Here is a 25,315-nt window from a genome sequence, read left to right on the forward strand (position 1 = left end):
TCAGATAAACCACCCAGAGACATTATTATGTGCATGAAAGATTTCTTGGTTAAAGAGGACATCATGTGTGCTGCGAGGAACTCCCCCAATATTGCCCTGGATGGTAAAAAGCTGCAGATTTACCCTGATATCTCTCCTGCTACCTTAGACAGAAGACGCAGGATGAAGGAGGTCACCAATATTCTACAAGCAGCAAGAATAAACTATAGATGGGGTTTTCCATTTAAACTCAGTATCCCATACAATGGTTCTACATATACAGTGTACAACATTATTGAGGGCAAGGAATTGCTTGTAAAACTGGGCCTGCTGGAACCAGAACCTCCTAACCGTTTCTCTTCAACCCCGAGACCCTCCCCAATTTGGTCTACTCCGTCCTCCAGACGCAATACAAACGACCAAAGAAGATGGCATCAACCATTTTCAAGATCAAGCCTCTTGAACACACACTACGCTCGTCTAGATGTTAGAATTATTTGTTTATGTTCTAAGTTTTTTCCTTTTTCTTTAACAAGATCATACTGGCATTTTTTACAGCCAACCTTGACTGTCTGATGCCCCGGTTCGGCCGCTTTCCCAAGCGGATGCAAATGATGCCCTTCTCTACCTCTGGTGCACCCTTCCATTTGAAAATGGACAAAACTTTTGTACCTGTGGTCCTCTTCCATTTTTTTTTTTTTTGGAGAAGACAAAACCATTGTTGTTCTTGCACCTTGTCTCTACGAACTTCCACCTTTGTGTCTATTCTTATCGATAAAGACTTGTTTTCATCGTCTATTCTACATCCTAATGTAGGAGAAAGAAAAGATGTTTCTCCTTCCCCCCCTCCCCCTATATAGTCTGCACCCCCATTTTGTTAGCTAACTCCTCCAAAGCCCTAATCCACCCTTGCCCTTGGTTAGATCATGATATTACCTCATTTGTAACATGACATATAGGACTCTTACCCTCCCCTTACAATTGGCGACTAAATGACTCAACTTTAACTGACTCATCAATAACACAATCTATTACATCACACATTGAAAACTACTTTACAGAAAACGCTATTGATGACACCCCTCCTACAACACTCTGAGTAGCTCAGAGTTTTACGCGGTTATCTAATTAGTCTAGCCGCAAACAGAAATAAAGGCTCACAAACATCAATAGTCTTACTAGAGATCTAAACCTTCTATACAACAAATTACAACATAACCCTACTCAAGAAATCACAAAACAGATTCAAGACAAACGCAAAGCTTTGGATCTTATTTTATCAGCAAATACAGAAAAATCCCTTAGATTTTCAAAAGCCAAATTTTTACTACACAGTAATTCCCCTTCAGCCATGTTTGCCAAAAAACTTAACCATGAACACAAACCCCCTCACATATATAAACTTAGAGATCAGACTGGAAACATGATCACCCACCCTCAAGAAGTTCTAAACATATTCTCCTCCTCCTATAAGGATCTACTTTCTAGTCCACAACCTTCTCTCAATCACTCCTCCAAATCATGGCTAGATGATATCCAATTACCTACTCTTAACTCACAACAAATAGAATCCCTTAATGCTCCCTGTACAGAAGCAGAAATAATCAAAATAATTAAATCTCTCAAGACATCCACTGCCCCTGGCCCAGATGGCTTCTCATCTTCATACTATAAAAAATGTGCTTCTCTTTTAACCCCCTACCTGACCAAACTCTTTAATCATATTCTTAATGGCAATCACTTACCAGATGAGATGCTCCTAGCTAACCTTTCCTTTATCCCCAAACCACTCAAAGACCACTCACTCCCCCAAAACTATCGCCCTATATAGGTCCTTAATAACGACCTTAAAATCTTTGGAAGACTGCTTTCTGATAGATTGGCAGCGGTCAACACAAATTTAATACATATTGACCAAACTGGTTTCATCCCCGGATGACAGATTGTTGATAATGTTAGACTAGTCACTAATATTATACAAGACGCAAATATACACTCCCGCCAACTATGTCTCCTCAGTTTAGAGATCCATAAAGCGTTTGACAGCGTTAGCTGGTCATATCTCAACTTTCCATTGCCCAAATATGGAATCTCAGATAAATTCCAGCAAGGATTTAACGCACTCTATCACACCCCTCAAACCAGAATCAAAATCCCTGGACATAACTCCCCCCTCAGTAGAGGGACTAGACAAGGTTGTCCCTTATCACCACTTTTGTTTGCCCTTGCAATTGAACCTTTAGCCCACAAGATCAGAAATAGCATTGATATAAAAGGATATACTAAGGGAAATAGTGTTTTCAAAATCAGCTTATACGCTGACGATGCACTTATATTTCTTACAGATCCCCTCACCTCTATCCCATCTCCCCTAAGGAACTCAAATTCTTCCACACCATTTCAGGCCTTAAAATTAACACAAATAAATGTTCTGCTTTACCAATTAATTATACCCAAAATACTCAATCCCTATTATCAAATAATTTCCCATTTGTGTGCTGTCCCCAATCATTTAAAAATCTTGTTGTCACAATCCCCTCAACACACAATCTCTTATATAAATTCAACTATATCCCACTATTTTCTCAGATCACATCCCTTTTAAAATCCTGGTCATCCTTCCATATATCCTTCCTGGGGAGAATATGTGCCATTAAAATGACGATTCTCCCTAAACTCCTATATTATTTCCGTGCCCTACCTATTAATGTCCCAAAATCTAAATTGACTTCCCTTCAAAGAAAAATTAACAAATTTATATGGGCGGAAAAAAAACCCAGATGTAGCTATGCCCTTATGCATAGACCTCAATCCACAGGCGGCCTAGGCCTTCCTAATCTGTGGCTCTATTACCTTGCCGCCAGATTAACGCAACTCACCCAATGGTTCACCCCCACCCATGAAACTCCATGGAAACAATTTGAAACAATTTCCATCTTCCCACTACACCTGCAAGGAATATTATGGTCCAATACCACTTCCTATAGTAAACTTACTAAATACAATATTATCATTGCTCAATTTTATCAACTATGGAATAAGTATAAAGATATATTCAAACTTTCCTCAGACACTCTCCCTTTAGCCTCCTTTTTGGGAGACCCTAGATTTACCTATGCCTACAACAACAGACAATCCTTCTCCCCTTGGATCAATAAAAATCTAACCACACTTAGATCCCTTCAATTAAAGTGGGAATTTACTCCATTCTCTACATTACAAGCTACATATGGTCTATCTTCGGCTGAACTCCACCACTACCATCTAATTGAAACTTTTTACGCCAAATATTTCGCACTCACAACACACCCTTCTTACACTGCCTTTGAACAAATATGCATCTCGTCTTCCAGAGACAGAGGCCTCATTTCAAGACTATATAATTACCTTAACAACTTTGGAGTGCCAGATAAAACTACACAGATGCTTCAGTGGGAAGCAGACATGGATGTCTCATTCAATGTTGATGAGTGGACCTCCATGTCAGACAACCTCCGCAAAAGTAATAAAGCTATCTCCTTTAGAGAAACCCCGATAAAAATATTCTCCAGATGGTACCTAACCCCTTCAAAACTTCACATACTACCCATCCATTTCTCCAAATTGTTTTAGGGGATGCTCGGTTCCCGGTAGTCTCATACACACATTTTGGAGTTGCAACCACCTTAATCAAATATGGCTCAAAGAGATAAAAAAAACCTCCTCCAAACAAAAAATTACTCCCACGCCTCAGATATACTTGCTATACGCTAACATACCAAACATTCCCTCTCCTTGTATGAGATTATTTCACTCCTTGTGCAGCTCCATACACTGGATGATAGCCTATAATTGGAAGTCTAACAATTTACCCTGGCAACAAGTAATTATCAGAATGGAATTGCTTAAACTCTCTGAATGGATATATCACACTCTTAATGATACAATCCATATTCACAAAAGAAAATGGTCTTATTGGAATCCAACTTAAAAATTTCAATATGATATTATCCCATATATCTATAACCCTTTATACTCGTAACTCATTATACTGCATATCATTCCTGTAAAAGCTTATCTTTAAAAATTTTACCACTATATTAGTAACTCAATGTTATATATCTTTATAAAAATACATTTTGTATTATTGTTATATGCCTTTTACAATTATACTCATTGTTTGTTTACTTGAACTTCCAAATAAAACTTTTGTAAACAAAAAAAAAATAAAGTGGACCCATATGAAACAACAAGCACCATTAACATCCTACTCCCTTAAATTAGCATTTGTTCGAAATACCTGGCTGACAAACAATGCAGTTTAAAGTGTATGCAAACATTAACAATTACTTTCTCTTATTTGTTCTCTTTTGGCCTATTAAATAAAGCATTAACCACTTCAGCGACAGAAGGTTTACCCCCCCTTCATGACCAGGTCATTTTTTGCAATACGGTACTGCGTTAGTTTAACGGACAGGTGCATGGGCATGCGACGCTGTACCCAAATAAAATTTTGTGTTTTTTTTCCCATAAATAGAGCTTTCTTTTGGTGGTATTTGATCACCTCTGCAGGGGCTTTTTTGCGCTATATAGAAAAAAAGACCAACAATTTTGAAATTTTTTTTTTTACTTTCTGTTATAAAACATACCCAATTAAAAATGTAAAACATCAAATTTAGGCTCCTACTGAAGAAGCTATCCTATTGACGACATGCGTATTGGAGGGAGGAGCCCAGCCCCGAACCGTTACGTAATCACCAAGAGCCTGAATAGTGTGGTAAGCTCACGAGTTAGATATTAAGAAATGCTGTTTTTTTATTTAACTTCCTGCAAGTGCACATTTACAAAGGTATTTTAATAAATGATTTATACAGAGAGCACTATGCAGTTGGCCTTCTATTTCATGTCGTCCATGTGAAAAGCTTTTGAGAGAACAAAACCATATCCAAGGATAAGAGAGGAGATATCCATCCCTGGGGGATTGGCTGGAGTTGTAAGAAAGAAAAGCCTGTGATTAATAGGAGTGAGGTGGGAGCACAATTCACCTGATGGTGGAAACTCTTGCTTTATATGAGAAGATTGTTGAGGAGCACAGCGGTGGATTAATACACATTATAAAGACTTTGATTATATGTTTATTTTATTGTACTTTTCAATTTTATCAAGATACAGATTCATTTACTGTGATACGTTGTATGCACAGTGGAGCAGATTTTACGAGAATAGCACTGCACCATTTATATATGCAATTTTCGATTTGTTGGGTGTAGTGAATCACTGATAGGTGTACAGCAGCTATTTCATATTTTTACATTTAATATTTTATTATTATTATTCATGAATATTATTTAGATTTATGTTAGTGCTGATTTTTTCACTTTATTTATACCGTTTGAAAGTTAGTTCCACAAACTTATTCAGCTGAGGTTCTGTGTCTCGTGCCAAGGCGGGAGGAGTTATGCTTTTGTTCTCCCAGAATTGGCCACAGACATTTTTGCAAGTGGCAGTAACACTTTACTACTGTCCAATTATTTGAATGAATCACAGATTTTGCTAAATATGATTTACATGTTTTACAAATAGCAAATCCCAGCAGTGATTTGTAAAATGTTACTGTATTCCTACAATACCCTTTTCTTATGTCTCCACATTGCCTATTAAATAGAAAAGGGCCAATCCACTTAAAAGTGATACCGCAGTTACAGGGAGAGCCAGTTCTCAGCCACCAGCTTTGTATATCTCTTTAGACTCAAGCAGTAAAACCTCCTTGCAACAGTCCCTTGATCTGTTCCCACCTACCTCCACCTACCCGTGAACCTCTGTTGCATTCAACCAAAATATAAACTGAAGTAAAAACCCAAAAGAGAGTGGGACCCTCTCATAATGGTCATGGAAAGTGTGCACAGCTAGAGATCTAAAAAAAAAACAAAAAAAACAAAACATCCAGCAAATAACAAATACTGAAATATCCACCAGATCTAAAGAAACATTCCAGCATATAACAAATACTGAAATATCCACCTTAAGAAAAGCTCATGCATTATGTTTCCAAATGCAATAAGAGATCAGATCCTTTACTTTGGCTAATTAGAAACTACATTTTATTGAACCGTTTACAGTAGACAATACCTCCACTTTTCCTTTCCCCTAGCATAACTGCTTTTAATGGATAGTCTTGGGATTTTACTGGGGTATTGGACTGATCTGTCTCCTAGCAAAGGTGACACCAATCATATTTTGAGAGTCAGCACTCCAGTGACCTGTAAGTTGATGTAACTGTTGCTATGGTAAACGCTGGCCCTGTTACTATGACTGAGTCCACATTGCATATAAGAAAAGTTTCCCTTCACAGTAAAGCTATAGGGTTACGATCATTGTGTACTGTTTACACTGTAGTGGAATGCTAGCATTGGGAGGAAACTATTAAATCTTAGGTCTCTCAAGAAGACATGTGGCCACACAATGAAGTTGGATGAGAAGAGGTTCAATCTTAAACTGCATATGGGGTTCTATACTGTAATGCCCCGTACACACGGTCGGATTTTCCGACGGAAAATGTGTGATAGGACCTTGTTGTCGGAAATTCCGACCGTGTGTGGGCTCCATCACACATTTTCCATCGGATTTTCCGACACACAAAGTTTGAGAGCAGGATATAAAATTTTCCGACAACAAATTAAAGTTACGTACCGGTAACGTCTTTTCCTGTAGTCTTTCAGGACAGCCACAATAGAGAGATAGTCTCCTCCCCTTCCTCTGGAAACACTGCGCCAGCCCATAAATTCTCTCCTCCCCTGCCGGACCTCAGTTCTTTCAAGAGTACTTCCGGCCAGCTGGGGAGACACAAGAACACATTAATAACATACCAATCAATATCATTACCATATTGCGTTCTGGTCTTTAATAAGACCCCCCCCCCCCCAAGCTTAGGGTGGGTAACTAGGGCTGTCCTGAAAGACTACAGGAAAAGACGTTACCGGTACGTAACTTTAATTTTCCCTTTTCGTCATTTCAGGACAGCCACAATAGAGAGGATAATCGAGCACTTACCAATTAGGGTGGGACTACAGCTTGCAGAACTTTTCGCCCAAAAGCCTGCTCACCTGCCGCCACCAGGTCCACTCTGTAATGTCTAACGAAAGTGGAGTAGCTGGACCATGTCGCTGCCTTGCATATTTGCTCTGGCGTTGCTCCAGCCTTCTCTGCCTGGGAAGTTGCCACTGCTCTGGTGGAGTGTGCCTTTATGCCTCTAGGGATCTCCTTCCCTGCTAAAGAATATGCCTGCCCAATAGCTAATCTAAGCCACCTGGCAATCATGCGTCGGGACGCTCTGAGACCCTTTCTGGCCCCAGAAAACAAAATAAATAGAGAATCAGACTTCCTTATTGTTTTAGTCATCTCTAGGTATTGTAGGATACACCTCCTTACATCTAAAAAATGAAATTTTAGTTCCCTTTCAGCTGAAGGATTGGGACAAAATGAGGGTAGGACTATTTCCTGGCTTCTGTGAAAGCCTGACGCCACTTTAGGCAAAAAAGCTGGATCAGTCTTAAGGACTATCCTGTCTGGCAAAATAACACAAAAAGGAGGTCTAATTGATAACGCCTCAATTTCGCTGACCCTCCTGGCAGTCGTCACTGCTACTAAAAATACTGTTTTTAGGGTAAGCTCCCTTAACAGGCACTTGTCCAATGGCTCAAAGGGATTTCCCGTAAGGCTCTGTAAAACCAGAGATAGGTCCCACGCGGGAAAGGGAGGACCTCTGGTAGGTCTCTGTCTTGACAGTGCCCTAAAGAATCTGACCACCCATGGATTGGTAGCCAGAGACTTCTCCAGATAAGCACTGAGTGCTGAAACCTGACTTTTAAGGGAACCTACAGATAAACCCTTGTCCGCTCCACACTGCAGAAACTCCAACACAGCTACGGGACTCTGTACCGAGAAGGAGTTTTCTATGCACCATTTGTTGAAAAGGAGCCAGACCTTTTTGTAAATCCTACGTGTCTCCCTTTTCCTACTGTTGAGGAGGGTAGAGATTAGGCTCTCTGAAAACCCCTTGGATCTTAATATACCCTCCTCAGTAGCCAGGCCGCTAATTTCTACTGCTGCACCTGTGGGCAGAGGACTGGACCCTGCGACAGAAGATCCTTTCGAGGTGGAAGGAAAAGGGGCGGTTCCGCTGCTAACCGACTGAGGATTGAAAACCATGCCCTTTTCGGCCAATGTGGAGCTACTAGAATGAGAGAGGTGCTCTCTAGTTGAAACTTCCTCAGAACCGCCGGTAACAGCACCGGAGGAGGGAAGGCGTAGCATGTCCTGAAATGCCAATTCTGAGATAATGCGTCCACCCCCAGTGCTCCTTCCCCTGCATTTAGGGAGAAAAACCAGGGGGTTTTCGCGTTGTCTTTTGAAGCGAAAAGATCCACTTCCGGGGGTCCCCATTTCTTGGATATGAGATTGAAGACCTCCTGGTTGAGGGCCCAATCTCCTTCCTTTAGACTCCTCCGGCTGAGGAAATCTGCGATTATATTCCTCTCCCCTCTCAAAAAACCGCTGATAGTGAGAGAGTGTTGGACTCGGCCCAACTTAGTATATCCTTTGCTAGGGCCAACAGACTTCCGCTCCTGGTGCCTCCCTGCTTGTTTATATAGGCCACGGTGGATGAGTTGTCCGACCGTACCTGTACATGGTGGCCCTGGAGTTCCTTTTTGAAAAATCTGAGGGCTAGGCCTACTGCCCTCAGCTCTTTCCAGTTGGAAGACCTTTGCAGTTCGTCGCCCTTCCATGTGCCCTGCGCTAGAAGGGATCCCAAATGTGCCCCCCAGCCTTTGCCACTTGCGTCCGTGGTTACGATCTGCGGGACTGGGATAAGCCACAGACGTCCCTGTGACAAGTTCACTTCCTTCCTCCACCACCAAAGAGATCTTTTTAGTTGATGGGGAACCTGTACTAAGGTGTCTAGATCCCTCTGACTGTGGTCCCATACTCTTAGTACATATGACTGCAGGGGACGAAAATGTAATCCTGCCCACTGCACCGCTGGAAGAGTAGACGTTAGAAGGCCTAACGTTGACATTATGGACCTTTTTGACACCAGATGGTTGCACTGGAGGGAGAAAACTGCTCTGTCCAGCTTTAGAATCTTTTCCTTTGGAAGGAAAACTCTCAAAAGCGTAGTGTCCAGCAGGTATCCCAGGTACACAATGCGCTGTGAGGGAATGAGACTGGACTTTTCTAAGTTCAGCAGCCACCCCAACCCTGTTAGTACCCGCTTTGTTAGATCGAGGTCCTTGATCAACTGTTCCGGGGATACTGCAAATAGAAGCAGGTCGTCCAGATAGGCTATGACTGACACCCCCTGGAGTCACAGGAAGGCCAACGCCTCTGCCAGTACCTTTGTGAATATGCGGGGCGAGGAGGATAGCCCGAAAGGCAGTGCTTGAAACTGTAGATGCAGTATTGTACCTTTCAGGTCTATTGCTAACCGGAGAAACTTTTGGGAGGTTTCTGCGATAGAGACGTGTAAATATGCGTCTCTGAGGTCCAGAGACACCATGTAACAGTTGTGTGGCAGCAGGGCCCTGACCGTAAAAATTGACTCCATGCGGAATCTTTTGTAGCAAATTGACCTGTTTAAGGGTTTTAAATTCAGAATCAATCTGAATTTCCCTGAGGGTTTTTTCACCACAAATACGTGGGAATAGAACCCCTCTCCTTCCTGCCCCTTTGGTACTCTGTGAACTACGTTCTGAATCTCCAGTTCCTTCAGGGTGTCTACCAAAGCTTCGGCCCTTGCTGTGCAGGTGGAAAGCTGCGTAACAAGGAACCTTTGCGGGGGGGGGGCTTTGAGAATTCCAAGAGATACCCCCTTCTTATGACCCCCAGGATAAATCGATTGGGTGAGAGGGTCTCCCACTGTGGAAGGAAGGCCCCCAGTCTTCCTCCCACCGTGCCTAGAGAGTCATTGATCTTTGCGGGCTTTCTCAGGAGGGCGAAAAATCGCCCCTCCTCTGCCCTTGCCTCTTTGGCCCCAAGTTTTCTTCCCTCGTTTGGGAGATTCCTTGCCTTTTTTCGGACGAAACCCCTTCCTTGCCTGAGCTGGGGCTTTCCGTTTAAGCGGAAAGGACTTCTTTTTGTCCGCTGTACAGTCTAAAACCGTCTCTAACCCAGGGCCAAAGAGTAGATCACCTGTCAGGGGTATCCCGCACAATTTGACCTTAGAGGCGGTGTCCCCCGGCCAAGTTTTCAGCCAGAGCGCTCTTCTGGCCGAATTTGCCAGCGCCGCTGATCTGGCCGACATACGGACTGACTATGCCGAGGCGTCTGCAATGTATGCGATTCCTCGCAGAATCGTGGGGAACGAAGCTAGGATAGTTTCCTTGGCTGTGCCAGCTTCAATATGCTCCTGAATCTGGAAAAGCCAATGTTCTAAATTGCGGGCTACCACAGTTACAGCCATTTCTGGCTTTAAATTACCCACAGTTGAATCCCACGTCTTTTTTAGAAGTGAGTCTATCCTCTTGTCCATGACATCCGACAAGGCCCCCATATCCTCGAATGCCAGGTCTGTGTGTCTAGAGACCTGAGAGAAGGCGGCGTCCAATTTGGGATTTTTATTCCAAATGGACCCTGGATCCTCTGAAAATGGGAACCTTCTTTTAAGGGAGCTAGAAAAAAAGGGTTTCCTCTCAGGATCCTGCCACTCCTTTTTAATCGTTTCCACCAGAACTTCATGTACTGGAAAAACTTTTCTTTTTTGATCTCCCAAGCCCTTATACATAAGGTCATGGAGGGATAGGGGTTTCTTATCCTCGTGTATACCGAGGGTTGTATATATTGCCCCTAAGAGGTCTTCCACCTCATCCAGGGACAATTTATACCTGGAGATTTTTCTGGACTCCCCGTCCTGGTCTTCCCCTTCTGACTCCTCATGGGAGTCAGACGTGCCACTGTCCGGTTGCCTCAGCTCCACCCCGGAAGGGCCTGACATTTCCTCTGCCATAACTAAATTAGAAGATCTGGCAGGTGCAGAGCCCTGAGCATGAGGCGGGGTTGTATCCTGCTGAATGGGTTTAGAGGGAAGCTGAAACGTCTCAAAAAACGTTTTAAAGGATGAAAAGGTGGATGACAGCTCCTTGCTGTTCAAATTCCCTTTCCTTAACCAGGGAGTCTATGCATTCTTTACACAAAACCTTAGTCCATGCTTCCCCTAAACTGTCTCTGCAAGAGGCACACTTCCTTTTAGAGACATGAGTGGACTTTGTTTTTTCTGTAGATTTCTGAAATTACATACAAAAACCACATATTACATTCAGCATGTTTAAGTGGAAACAACCCTGGGAGTGTACCAGAACCATCTTAAGGGAACTGCGCACACCCCCCCCACCCCCTGACCACCCAGGGGGTCTGCCCCCCCTCTAAGTAAGGAACCATACATGAGGAGGAGCAATCCTTAGATAGAGAGGACCCTTCCCCAGGGAACTCTTACCTTTGGAAGGCTGGAGATAGCGTCCGTATGAGTTGCAGCATCTGCCTCAGACATGACTGCAGGTGGTTGCCTGTGTAGAGTCTCACACTGTCTCCACGTGTAGCGACTCACTCCAGCCTGAGCCCGGCCCCCTATCAGCACCGCGACCCGGAACCGGAAGTCGCGGGTCAAAGGGAAAGCGTCCGCCCCCCCGCCGGAAATGACGTCACCCGTCGTCCAGCCCGCTGGTTCCAAATTTTGCGGCCTGTACAGAGTACAGGGAGAGCGGACAGTCTCCATGCTGCGGCCCTGTGGACGCGATATGGGTCCCCCATGACCTGATGCCGCGCTCAGCAAGGAAGGGGTGGCTTCAGCTGCGGTATGTACCGCCACTCTTTATCCTGGAAGCCCCTGCTTCCCTAGGGATGTTTCTTTAAAAAGAAAGGCCACAATCTCCCTGACTGCACCCGGCCTGGTTCCTCTGCACAGTGTCTCCCCACCGGAGGAAACACTAATAACTGAGGTCCGGCAGGGGAGGAGAGAATTTATGGGCTGGCGCAGTGTTTCCAGAGGAAGGGGAGGAGACTATCTCTCTATTGTGGCTGTCCTGAAATGACGAAAAGGGAAAAATCCGTTGTCGGAAATTCCGATCGTGTGTACACAAATCCGATGGACAAAGTGCCACGCATGCTCAGAATAAATAAAGAGATGAAAGCTATTGGCCACTGCCCCGTTTATAGTCCCGACGTACGTGTTTTACGTCACCGCGTTTAGAACGATCAGATTTTCCGACAACTTTGTTTGACCGTGTGTATGCAAGACAAGTTTGAGCCAACATCCGTCGGAAAAAATCCTAGGATTTTGTTGTCGGAATGTCCGAACAAAGTCCGACCGTGTGTACGGGGCATAAGAGTTACAGGCTCCAATCCCAATAGCAATGCAAACAAAAGTGATTGGACAAGATTCTCAAGCCTGTACAATGTCTTACTCTTCATTGGACAGTCATACAGGACTGTCATCTAACATCTTTGTGCATTTCAACACCATTTTGATTTTCAAGCAGGTCTAGTATATTCATTTAAAAAGGTAATCTAATTATTAAAAAGAGAAAAGCTTACATGAAAATTTTCAGCAAACCACTTGATTAAAGAAGACAAAGAAAAAAAATGATAATGTATGTTGCCATTAATAGCATTAAAATATTGTTCCATACTGTTTTACACAGATGAGACAGAAAAACATCTTCTCAACTGTCAATCAGTTTCCAGGAATACAGTAATAAAGAACATTTTGCTGACCCAATTGTGTCTATTTCTGCTCTTTATTTTCCTGAACTTGAGATATTACCTATGATAAATTCAGCAGCAGCTGATTCTCGGTGCATTTATACATTTTATTAGCTGCGCGGTCCTAGAAAAGCAATTAGTGGAATAATAAAGGAGTCCGGTAATTTACAGCTAATTTATAAACCAGTCAGTTGAACTAACACTGCAACTATCCTGCCAACTTATTACCTAGCAAAAATGGGACAAAAACAGTTAAAGAGACCGTAACAAAAACTGGATAACTATAGTTTTCGTAGTTTAAAGGGCAACCACAGCCAAATACACCCAACCAAGTCCACCCAAAAATCATTTTTAATTATAGGTGTTGCCTTAGCCATGTCTGTTTACATGTCTTGAATACCAAAGGGAGATCTCTCTACCATATAATTTCTGTTTCTGTCCACCTGTGAGTGTTGGATGTTCCTACCTACCTTTACATAAAAATAAAAAGACATAAAAAAACAGGGTGAGTCAAAACCCCTTATAATGGCTACAACCAGTATGTAGACCTAGAATGAATCACAAAGATCTCAAAATAGATGAGGTTCCTATAGATGTGTGGATTGATTTTCTTCTTATGCTAGACATTATACATGTACTTTAATTAACCTGGTCATGACTTATGCTGAACTATAAGATCTTCTTACAACAGTTCTTACAACAGGGTCTTCCTGTTGTACCTCTGGTTGTATATGTTGTCTTTTTCACTACTGAGATCTATGTAATAATGCCGTGTGGTGAATAAAGTATTGGAAAAAATGAAAAAAGATCTTGAAATAGAGTCCCTGAAAGACAAGAAAAGCTGCTTGATTTCCTTCCCAGCATCTACCTAGAATATGTCAGCTTTGGCTGGACTGTCTATTTAAAGGATAAATGCAATGCAACTTTAAAGCAAACCTTGGATGAAAAAGCAAAGTCCATTTAACTTTCAAGTCCCCCACATCAAAATAATAAACCATAACTCAGCCTTCACTGGAACCTGGGAAAGCCAAGGACTTCCAATAATGCTTTAGCTGGCCATAGATAGCTGTTATTTCTTTTGTTCAACCGGTAGGAAAAACATTTTTTTAAAAATCTGATTATACACACAATCAAGGTAGATGAAGGAATCATCCCCCGGTGGGACACTGAATTCTGACAGTGGGACCCTGAGCTATCAGAATACGCTGATCAGCAGCTGCAGCCAACGATCGACTACGTTTTACAATTTGTCTGTTTCACAGAAGTCGATCTGACAATTGATTTCTGTAAAACAGGGGCAGCCCCACAATGATTGAAAATTGTCCGGTCCCTGCTAAACCAGCCAAATTTCGATCTATCTATAGCCAGCTTTAGGGCACTTTCACACTGCCAGCGCCCAGGCGTCGGCGGTAATTTTTTTGCGGCGCTTTTCGGCCACTAGTGGGGTGCTTTTAACCCCCACTAGCAGCTGAAAGAGGGTTAAAACCACCGCTGATTTCAATGGGCAGGGGCGCTTTAGGAGCGGTGTATTCACCGCTCCTACAGCGCTGCAAAGAAGCTGCTTGCAGGACTTTTTTTGACGTCCTGCCAGCACAGCGCCCCAGTTTGAAAGCACTCGGGCTTTCACACTAGGATTGCAGCTGAGGCTTTTTTCAGGCGCTTTACAGGTGTTATTTTTAGCGCTAAAGTGCATGAAACACGCCTCCAGTGTGAAAGGGGTCTAAGGCTTTAGTGCTACTTTGCCCTACTTTGCCCACTTGGTCCAGGGCAATTTTTTAATTTTTTTTTACACGTTTAAAGCTGCATTTTCACTAGAACATTACATAGAACCCCCAAACAATTACATATTTTCTAAAAGCAGAGACTCAATAAAATGGTTAGAGTTGCAATTTGTTTGTTATACAATATTTGCACAACTGTTTATGCAACACATTTTCAGGAAAAAATAAACTAAAATCAGTTTGCACAGAAACACAACATAATACTTATTTTTTTTTATAAAACATAGGGTTGTGTCAAGTAAACAGACACAACCTATGTCAAGCCCCAAAATTGCATGCGCTTGTCAAGTTTAAAAAAAACTATTTATCCATAGGTGACGTTTTATACATTTTTACAGGTTATTACAGGTTATCAATTTAGAGTTAGGCAGGCATACATGGATGGATATCCAGCAGAAATCATGGAAACATGGCTCCAGCAAGGACTCATGTATGGGAGCAGTGGTTGTACAGATGTCAATCTACCAATCGCTTTCTGTACAACCACCCTCTAGGGTTTTTCCAATCGATCAGTGCCACCGGCTAGAATCGGCAGCATGGATCACTGTACTCTGATGGCCCACTGTCAGAATACAATAATTCGAGTGTGTGGATGGGGGAATCAGTTCATATTTTTGTCGTTCAACCCGATGGCTAAACAAAAAAAAAAGAAAGACTAATCTATGGGCTGCCTTTACTGTGAGTTATGGCGCTGGAATTATTACTCTCACTTCATTGCACATGGAGATACCTCACGTGTGGCACTATTGCTATTTACATGCAGGCGAGCACCCTACGCTTGCTTTTGAATTTGCATGTATGTGCGGGACGACAAGGATGCAGTTTAAATTTTTTAATCATTTTGATTTCTTTTATGAACATTTTATTTTGTATTACTTTTTTTTTATTTAACGTTATTGCTATCAAAAGGTGGCTAACAAGACCCCCAATGTCTTCCCTGCAGCTACTTAAGCAGACACTATGCTTGATTAGCTGCTTCACAGGATACTGTAGCCAGGAATGAATGAACCTAATCAAAATGTGTGCCACTTCATTCTTTGCAGAGAGCATCAGGATTGATGTTCCTCAACTTCCTCCCACATGGAATCTTGAAGTGAATTTTCATGTTCCCAAACTCATGGAGGAACAGCAGAGTCCAGGAACCACTGCTGGTGGTGGCTGAAAAGCTGACTGGCAGCTGAAAAAAGTGCACCAAGCTTACAGCTGTGACCTTGTTTAAACCACTTGAAGTCTAGGTAGTTTACAAATGTCGTATGAACACCAAGTAGTTGGTGGGGCATCTGACATCTGTTTCCATTCTATCGTTTGTGACCCCTTGACAGTTATATTTGCATGTGATATTCTAAAGAGAAACTCTATCCAAAAGTACTATTTCAGTGCTACTACTAGATTCAGTAACCCATCAGTGTTTTAAAACTTCAGTAGCTACAAAGCAGAAATCCATCACCCACAACCTAGGGGTTCATGTTTCATCCCCCCACCAGGAAGTGACGTAATACCTTTTTGTTTAGTGCAAAAATAAACTTAAAAAATGCTATAATATTTGTCTCTCTCAACATATCAAGAATCTAGAAAATATTCAGTCTTATGCACTTACTTCTGAATCTCAAAACCAGATGACAATGTCTTTCACAATTCCATATATTTTCAGCCAATGGAGTCCAGACTGAACTTGTACGAGATGCTCTAAAGTCCTTCTGCAAAACAAAAAGAGAAAAAAAAAGTGATCTGTATGCGATGTTATCCTAAATGTCAGATAGACACTTCTTCATGTAAGTGCATTGTAGTTTTTAGCAGCTTTCAATACACAATGTAGCGCCTTTTGTTTCCTATTTATGGTCTCGAATAAGGAGGATGGTGGGTCTAGCAGGGGAAAGTGGATTGTTTTAACCCCTTTGTGGCTGGAAAAAAGCTGCGTTGGACATATGATTTTTCAGATAAAGCTTTATGTTAATTGCTCTCTGGTGAGTAGTTAGTGTGGATGGTGGAGTAAGACACAATATGGATGCTGAAAAATAGAAAAGAGTACACTGCTTGAAGCACTGACAATTTTCGTTATTTGAACTTAGTTTTGCACATAAAATTCTTCCTACATGGGACTGTATGAATCATATGTATTTATATTGCATTCAGTTTTGCACAGTATTTGACACGTTGCTTTTTTTGCATTTTATGATATATTTATTTTGGTGTACTTAATAAGTAGAGTGCAGTCACCATTTTATTTTTTATTTTTTGAAGCACTGTTTGCTTTTGGCGACCACAGCTATTTATTTAGTTTATTGTTTATATGTGGTGCAGACTTTTTTGTATAAATTAATTCAATCCACTTATGTATTCATTATTAGCATTTGAATTTATTTTGATTTCTGCAATACTCTGAACACCAACACTGAGGGGGAGAAAGTGAAAAACAATACACTGCGCTAAATGGTATAGTATACAAGATTTAAAATGAATAAACAGATTTCATAATATTGCTGCGACCTCATTTATAACAGTCCCAATTTGTGATGAACAGTGCTCGTGCCCAGAGGTAACAAATCCCTGCTGCTTGGTGCTCAGACAAGGTCACATGGATGTAAACTCACCCCTCCGTATGGAACAACTATCTCTAGTATGGTCAAAAAGGTATGTGGGGAGACCCCTGGAGATATCCTTGTACTGACAATTCCTGAAAAGGATTAGCCTCATGCAAGTAGATATGAAGAAAAGGACCTCATTGCGCAATACCGTTTAAAAGATTTATTTAAAACATTAAAAACATTATAGTTAAACTCACATGAATGGGTGCCTGTAGCCTGGTACCCTGTGTGAATAGCAGGTGATTTTTAGGGGAAATCAGCCCACATAAGATGATAGACCGTTGGCCGTGGTTCTGCTCGATTCCTGGAAGTTAACTGTGGGTGGAAGTTTGTCGCGATGAAGTGATCAAGCCTCGACGCGTTTCAGCCTATCAATGGGCCATCATCAGGAAGCTCTGAGACTTGTCAGAGCAAGCGACTGTGATTGTGCACGTTAAACTCCCAATTAAATCTACTGATTATATATAGTTCTGGAAAGTGTGCAGCAATACAGCCATTAATGAGCTGTGACACCTAAAATATGAGAAAGAATCATCCCATGGTGCACATAGAAACCAATAAACGTTTTAGCCAACACCAAAATAATAACTGCTTAAATCTGATTGGATTCAGTAGGCAACACCTTTCCTCCAGATTTTTACCTGTGCCCCTAGGTGCTTGATCACTATTTGTGTGCATGCCCCTGCTGTTAGCATTAAAGCACAAAAAAAAAAAATGCAAGTAATGACAGCCAATGTGGTAGAACATTAACTTCTTTCTTATTAGGTTTTTCAGAGCAGACACTATATATCTTAAGGAAATCAAATTATACAGCATGACAGTAAAGGAGTGTTACTTTTACCAGAGAGAAATGAAACTGCAATATTTTCCTTTCCGGTGAAAAATGATGCAGAGATGTTCATTCCACAAAGGAATAATCATATAAAAATTAGTAAAAATTTAGCTAAGTTCTTTTCCTAGAGAATTAACTAAAGCAGACCACTCACTAATAAAGTGCAACTTAATAAATCATGTGGAATCTTATTTTGTTCAAACCCTTACTAACTCCTAGCACCATCTGTTACCATCAAAACTATATGACAAGATATGATATATAATTAATAGGTAAACAACAATCTAATTAAAATGGACAAATACTCCATGTTCCTGCCATTTGGGAGCTCTAATTACAGACTAAATTTTAAGCTTGAATTAAATATTTAAGCTGGAAAATTAACTTTCCTTCTCGAGCCTTGAATACATTAATACAGATATGTGGTGCGACTTCCTGATGGGAACTTAAAAATGTAATTTAGTTTCATCAAAGCAGTTACTAATTGTTAAGCAGCAGTACCTTACCATATGTACACAATAGCTATTTAGAGCTAAAAAGGTGGTTTCAAAGCACCCCTTAGCAACGTTCTTCCATCCATAAATATAAAATGTATATATAGCACTACCATTTACACTGCACAGTGCAAATAAATTAACAGCCCGTCTTTGAGGGATTTCAAGAACATGAGCCATAAATATGTAAATAGGCAAATATTTTAAACAATCAACGCAAAAACAAAAAGTCTAAATGGAGCAGAGTACTGCAAGTGAACCATCCAAACCTTTGTGTGTACAGCAAAATTACTAAAGGCAGTGTATGCCTATCAAATAGAAGTGTAGCAGATCATTCGGTTTATATAAACATTATTCTGGCCCCAAATAACACAGCAGTAAGGTAAATGCCATCAGCAGAGGAAGTGACAAAAATACAAATTCCAGAGCTTGCACAGAGAAACCCTGGAGCCGAACTGTACCAAGTAATCCACTAAGTGATGCAAAAGAGGCAAACTGCTGATGTATTAGAATGCATAATGAAACCCAGGGACAAAAATGTTTTATTTTGCGGCATACGAATCCTTGGATGTGCTGGCTGTCTTCAAATTTCTATTGTCAGTTTTTGTTTTTTTTTCACCTGGTGATCCTGCCAACAACACACTTTCTTGCGTAGCAATGCTCACTCAATGTACTGTATCTATGGTGTAGTAGCAGCTCTGGCCCCTTTTAGCTTCCTAAAGACGTCCCCTGTGGGTGAAACGCGTTGAGCCGGGATCTTGGGTGCCGACGTCATATCCGGTGGCGTCACTTCCTGCAGTTGAAATGCCGCTGGTTTCCCCATTCGAAACAGAGGCGCTTCACTATACACAAGCCGCTGGACATACTGTGTACTGGGTAATGGGCACAGAAAAATGTGAGTGCTATTCTTACAAGGAATATGTATAGGGGACATGTTTATTTAATAAAGATGATGTGCAATGAGATGTTTGTTTGTGACCTCCCTACATGGCCTGGAGGAGGAGGAGATTGAAGTGGAGAAAGTGGTCGCTAGAATGGTGGCTTGGGACAAGAGATCCTTGGTTTATAATTAAAGTGAGCTTTGACCTTACTTAGTTGGAGAGTCACAGGAGTTCTGGTGAGTTGCAATCTGAAGGAGAAATGTGGCACCGAAACATTTGGAACACAGTGACTCTATATTTATGCCAGTACGTGCCCAGAGGATATATGGAGCACATTGATCTAATGCATTAATAAGCGTGCAGTGAAGGACTGGTTGATATTTAGGTGGGATTTTTTTGTGCATTTTTTTTTCACTTTATTAGTGGACTTTGTACAACTGTTGGGATAACACTGAGACACTTTTTGTGGCATACTTTGGATATTCCTATGTTATTTTGATTTTTATGTTTATAATACACAAAACAATTTTTTAAGGATTAGTGAATTAATTATTTGCACTTCCATTGCTCTGCTCAAGCCTTTCACACTTTAGGTAGCAGCATTGTCAACCTAGGATAGGAAGTGTGCTAGGATTTCAGAATTCTACCCTATCTCCTTATCTCCAAACCATGAGTGAAGGTGTTCTGTAGGTGAACTGGACAGGGTTGATAACACTGTTTGAGATTTCAGTACAGCAGATGCACAGAGCACAGGAAAATCTGAACTGAACACAATGTAGCCAAAACGGCAAAGGATTGAGCATAAAATCTTACATTGTAAAAACAAATGCTTTTTGATGCAGCATAGAGACTAAAGTTATCAGGCTAACTTTAATTTATCTCTCCAAACCTCCTCGTTTGCATTACAGGAAACAATCTTCAGTAAACTCTGTATCCCCTGACCCACCATCCAGTTTTCTTCTGACATAAGCACTGCTAAAAAGCATGAATTGTCCAACAGAAAATTGTTAGAATTTATGAGAAGAGGGATGCTATCCTATGTAGCAGTATCACTAAGGCCGGCTATACACAGTTCGAATTTCGGCCAGTTCAGCAGGAACCAGCCGAGATTTGAACCATTATTGGGCAAGCTGAATGTACCAAATTGACCGATTGATCAACTTGGATACAACTGGCTTGCCAGATTCTCTTGCGATTATTGCTAGTGGCTGCTATAGCTGCTAGCGATAATCGCTGTCTTCTCCCAGCGAGGAATTCCCGCATTAACACTGTCTGTGTTGATGGGGGAATCTAGCCAATTTCTTTTCTGCAACCTATGGTTGCAGGAAAGAAATTCGCTCCATGTATGGCCGGCCTAAGTAATAAAACTCCAACGTGACACCATTGGATTTGGAACAGCCCATGAAGCATTGGTGGTTATCCTCTGTTATAATACAGGAGCAACATTCATTTTGAATTCATAAATCCGTGCTTTAACCACTTCAGCCCCAGAAGGATTTACCCACTTCCTGACCATGCCATTTTTTGCGATACGGCACTGCGTCTCTTTAACTGACAATCACGCGGTCGTGCAACGTTGTACCCAAATGAAATTGATGTCATTTTGTCCCACAAATAGAGCTTTCATTTCGTGGCATTTGATCACCTCTGCGTTTTTTATTTTTTGCGCTATAAACAAAAAAAGAGCAACAATTTTGAAAAAAAAATCATTTTTTTTTAACTTTTTGCTATAAAACCCCCCCCAAAAAAAAAACAAATTTCTTCCTCAGTTTACGCCATTATGTATTATTCTACATATTTTTGGTAAAAAAAATCCCAATTAGCATATATTGATTGGTTTGTGCAAAAGTTATCGCGTCTACAAAATGGGGGATAGATTTAAGGCATTTTTAATTTAATTTTTTTTTTTTTTTTACTAGTAATGGCGATGATCTGAAATTTTTAGCGGGACTGCGACTTTGCAGCGGACAGAACGGACACCTTTGATACTTTTTTGGAACCAGTGACATTTATACAGCAAACAGTGATATAAAAATGCACTGATTACTGTATAAATGACACTGCCAGGGAAGGGGTTAACACGAGGGGCGATCAAAGGGTTTTATGTTGTTAGTGAAATTTGGTTGTACGCAGAGCACACAGCCAAATCTCCTGTTTCTAAACATAATAGCAATTTCGTCTAATGAAATAAATGCAATGCATCTCACCTTTTGATCGTATCCATCCTCGGGTGTGTGCCCCAGCCATCCAACAAGACAAAACACATGGTTCTTACATTCCCATCTCAGCAAGACTGGCCTTTACAGCTCTGTCTGCCTCCTTTATTCAAAAGACCACAAAAGCAATCACAAACAGGAAGCCCTGGCCCCAACAGCCAATCGTTTCCTTCACAGGGTGTGACCTCAGCCTCACAGGATGTAAGTGACCATATAAGGATTTAACAGCAGAATACAAAACAACCAATGAACAATGACTACAGGACATGATACAATATACTAAATGACGATGACTAAAGTTCCTTGTGCATGGGAGATTATCTGCAGGTATACGTCATGGCACCCCAAACATGTTGATCAGGCATACCAGGGGTGACAAGAGCAAAACACCTCTAAACCGATATAATGTCTTTGCAGAGTGAACGCATTCCCACCAGACGATCGTTCTGTGCATTGCACAGGGGCCCTTTGCTGGCGGACATGTCCTCTCTCCGCAAACACTTCTCTCCAAACACCAGGAAGTTTTCCACTACCCAACAGGTCTCAGCCAGCGTCGGACTGCTCCAGTCAGTTCTTTAGAACGGGCTGTGGTTGATCAGACACTGGGAGATTTATGACAACACATTAATATAACATTTTCCACAACAATGTTCCCCAGGGAGGAGCTTTCTAACTGTGGGGGGAGTGGATTGACAGATAGTAGAGAGAGATTGCTGTTCAAAATCACTAGGAACAGACAATCTCACTCTACTGCCCTGACAGAACGGGGATCTGCTTTGTTTACACTGGCAGATCTGCCTCTCTGTGGAGCGATCGCGGATGGCCGGCGGACATTGAGTCTGCCGGACCCGCTGATTGGCTACCCCGCTAGCGAATGGGCACGCATGCCCACAGATCGCCGTGCATGTGCCTGACATACAATGGCAGAGATTCACGCAGCCGAGCCAACCTGCCGCAATGGTTAAAGTAGTTGTAAACCCCAGTCATGAAATCCGAACCGAGAACATATATCTGTATTGTTTACTAGTCTATCTCTGAAGCTCTGAGTGTTGTTTCTCTCTGGTGCTTCATTTCTCGGGTTATCAGCATGAGTCACTTTCCCGACACATCAGATAAAATTTGTAACGGGGGAGGGAAATAAGCACACAGGAGAAGAGCAGGCAGATGCTGAATATATTACATGTTACACGCTAAACATGGGTGTAACATGTTCAGAATGGTGAACTCTTTTAAACTAGAAACTATCTTTATGTTTAATGGGCCTTTAAAGTAAACATGTACACAAAGAATTAGAGAAATTTCTGGCTTTCTTCTGAAGGTGCTATTTGACTGTCTGTGCATGGCCTACATCAGCCCTCGTAATTTCCAGTCACCTGTTCATATTTGGCGAGTGGAAATAAGCTGAGGGTGAGTGTTCCGGCTTGGCTCGGGCAGGGAGGCGGGCCAGCTTGGCTCAGGCGGGGGGTGGGTCCGCTCAGCTCAGGTGGGCCGGCCGGATGGGGTCACGTCCGCTCGGTCACATCGGCCATCAAGTTAATGGAGCAATGGGTACCACATGTTTTTCTTACTCTGTTAATATGTACATGAAAAGAAAATGAACGGTGAGCACACCTTGGCTTTGTATTTAAAGAGGAGGTCCAGCTCCCCCACGAAAAATTAAAAGTCAGCAGCTATAAATACTGCAGCTGCTGACTTTTAATATATGGACACTTACCTGTCCTGGGAGCCTGCTATGTTGGCACCCCAGCCGATCTTCGGATCAGCTGTCGGTTACAGACACCACCATTCCTGGTAAGGGAATCTTGCCGTGAAGCCTTTTTCGGCTTCACAGCCAGTTCCCTACTGCGCATGCGGGAATCCCGCTGGGCTTTCTTATTGGTCCGAAGGCGGAGGGAGGAGGAGGGGGCAAAACTTCCAAGAAGTGGGGAACAATACCTGTCAAACAGGTAATGTCTGCATTATTTTTGAGTGTAGACTTCTCGTTGAAAGATGATCACCCTCTCGGACCAAGAACATGGCGATAAAACCTTACAGTTTTATAGAGCCGCCCTCAACATTAAGGGCTAACAAATAAGCTGAAGACTGGTGTTTCGGAGAGGGCGGGGGGGGGGGGGGAATGGGTCTGCTCGGCTCAGCTCGGGCAGGAAAAGCCGCTGACCTGATGCACACTGCGTGGCCACATGAAGGTGCCTTGCAAGGAGGGGGTGGGGGGTGGGAAGAGAAGAAGATCCTGCTAACTACAGAGCAGAAGCACCTTCTAATCAATGCAGGCTGCCGGAGAGGGCGGGGGGGGGGATGGGTCTGCTCAGCTCAGCTTGGGCAGGAAAAGCCGCTGACCTGATGCACACTGCGCGGCCACATAAAAGGTGCCTTGCGAGGAGGGGGGGGGGTGGGAGGAGAAGAAGATCCTGTCGGCTACACAGCAGAAGCACCTTCTAATCAATGCAGGCTGCCGGAGAGGGCAGGGGGGGGGGGGATGGGTCTGCTCGGCTCAGCTTGGGCAGGAAAAGCCGCTGACCTGATGCACACTGCGCGGCCACATAAAAGATGCCTTGCGAGGAGGGGGGGTAGGAGGAGAAGAAGATCCTGTCGGCTACACAGCAGAAGCACCTTCTAATCAATGCAGGTTGCTGGCGGGGGCAAGTAAGGTTGTAGCTGCTCTTTTGCAGCAGCACTACTCTTTCAGAGGAAAGAGAGCTTTGTACTGGAATGGGGAAGGGGGTGAGTTCTATACTGGGGGAGAACTTGGGAGCACACAGCACATTCCTCAGCCTGCACTTGATATGTAGCGCAACCCCTCGACCCTGCACTCGGTATGTAGCGCACCCCCAACACCTGCACTCGGTACGTAGCACACCTCTCAACCCTGTACTCAGTACGTAGCACACCTCTCAACCCTGTACTCAGTACGTAGCACACCTCTCAACCCTGTACTCAGTACGTAGCACACCTCTCAACCCTGTACTCAGTACGTAGCACACCTCTCAACCCTGTACTCAGTACGTAGCACACCTCTCAACCCTGTACTCAGTACCTAGCACACCTCTCAACCCTGCACTCAGTACGTAGCGCACCTCTCAATCCTGCACTCGGTACGTAGTGCAGCTCTCAACCCTGCACTCGGTACGTAGCGCATATTTACTTAACAGGGCAGTAATGGTGTGTACAGTGCCTATAGCATCAATAAAGGAGGCCAAGCACCCCCCCCCCCAGACATGGAAGCACCAGGTATTTCACAGTGTTGGCCACAGAAGGAGTGGTGGGGGAGTACTGCAGACTTTGCCCTGTATAGGTAAGGTAACAGTGCCGCTAAATTACTGCATGCTGAAAATGAAAAAAAAAAACACAAGCAGGTAGTATTCATGACGGTTTATGGACTGAAAACAAGAACACCACATTTTCAGTGATTGCCAGAGTCCTGGCTGCATAGATGCAGACATTAGACAGTGGAACGTGTTACTGTCCACAAGGAAGTAACTGACATGTTCTGCAAACTGTAACTGTGCATGTCATGCAAAAAAGCTATCTTCTGTTGACCTGCATATGAGACCACTAAGTTACTGCAGACTGGAGTAAAATTCACAGTTAGATCAAAATAGCAAACAACAAAAAAAATCATATTATGCATTTCAAATGTTTTTTTTTTACATGATCTATTCCATCTAATGTGTGTATTTTGCAAAAGTGTAGTTCTACCTTTAATAACTGAAGCACATGCTGACCATTAGATATTCACATGCAGTTGGAATGTAATATATTCTGTTACAGACAGGAAAAATGCCTAAATAGGTGCACAATCATCATAATATATCATG

General features: G+C 42.5%; 1 protein-coding gene across 4 annotated transcripts in view; it reads right to left on the bottom strand.

Annotated features, from left to right (window-relative positions):
- TBC1D5 (TBC1 domain family member 5) overlaps positions 1 to 25,315 on the bottom strand; it is an 842,416-nt gene that overhangs the window by 627,907 nt on the left and 189,194 nt on the right. For all 4 annotated transcript variants that reach the window (XM_073630202.1, XM_073630199.1, XM_073630201.1 and 1 more), the window contains one exon: positions 16,090 to 16,189. The gene's annotated coding sequence lies outside the window, so the exon portion shown is untranslated. The remainder of the gene's footprint in view (positions 1 to 16,089; positions 16,190 to 25,315) is intronic.

This window comes from Aquarana catesbeiana, linkage group LG05, assembly GCF_042186555.1.
Source record: "Aquarana catesbeiana isolate 2022-GZ linkage group LG05, ASM4218655v1, whole genome shotgun sequence".
Lineage (NCBI taxonomy): Eukaryota > Metazoa > Chordata > Amphibia > Anura > Ranidae > Aquarana > Aquarana catesbeiana.